Genomic DNA, 903 nt, shown 5'->3' with positions numbered 1-903 from the left:
AGAGTTCCAAAGAATAGCAAGGAGAGATAAGAAAGCCTCCTCAGTGATCAATGCAAAGAAATAGAGGAAAACAACAGAATGGGAAAGACCAGAGATCTCTTCAAGAAAATTAGAGATACTGAGGGAACATTTCATGCAAAGATGGGCTCAATAAAAGACAGAAATGGTATGGACCTAACAGAAGCAAAAGATATTAAGAAGAGGTGGCAAGAATACACAGAAGAACTATATAAAAAAGATCTTCATGACCCAGATAACCACGATGGTCTGATAAGTCACTTAGAGCAAACATCCTGGAATGTGAAATCAAGTGGGCTTTAGGAAACATCACTATGAATAAAGCGAGTGGAAGTGATGGAATTCGTTAAGCTACTTCAAATCCTAAATGATGATGCTGTGAAAGTGCTGCACTCAATATGCCCACAAATTTGGAAAACTCAGCATTGGCCACAGGACTGGAAAATGTCACATTTCATTCCAATCCCAAAGAGGGGCAATGCCAAAAAATGTTCAAACTATCATACAACTACACTCATCTCACACGCTAGGAAAGTAATGCTCAAAATTCTCCAAGCTGGGCTTGAATAGTACATGAACCATGAACTTCCAGATGTTCAAGCGGATTTAGAAAAAGCATAAGAATAAGAGATCAAATTACCAACATCTGTTGGATCATAGGAAAAGCAAGAGAATTCCAGGAAAAAACATCTACTTCTGCTTCATTGACTATGCTGAAGCCTTTGACTGTATATGGATCACAAAAAACTGTGGAAAATTCTGAAAGAGATGGGAATACCAGACCACCTTACTTGCCTCCTGAGAAAGCTGCATGCAGGTCAAGAAGCAACAGTTAGAACTGGACATGGAACAACAGACTGGTTCCAAATTGGGAAAGGAGTACAT

The sequence above is a fragment of the Bison bison genome, unplaced genomic scaffold, assembly GCF_000754665.1.
Source record: "Bison bison bison isolate TAMUID 2011002044 unplaced genomic scaffold, Bison_UMD1.0 scf7180017864265, whole genome shotgun sequence".
Taxonomy (NCBI): domain Eukaryota; kingdom Metazoa; phylum Chordata; class Mammalia; order Artiodactyla; family Bovidae; genus Bison; species Bison bison.
This window is presented reverse-complemented; position numbering follows the sequence as displayed.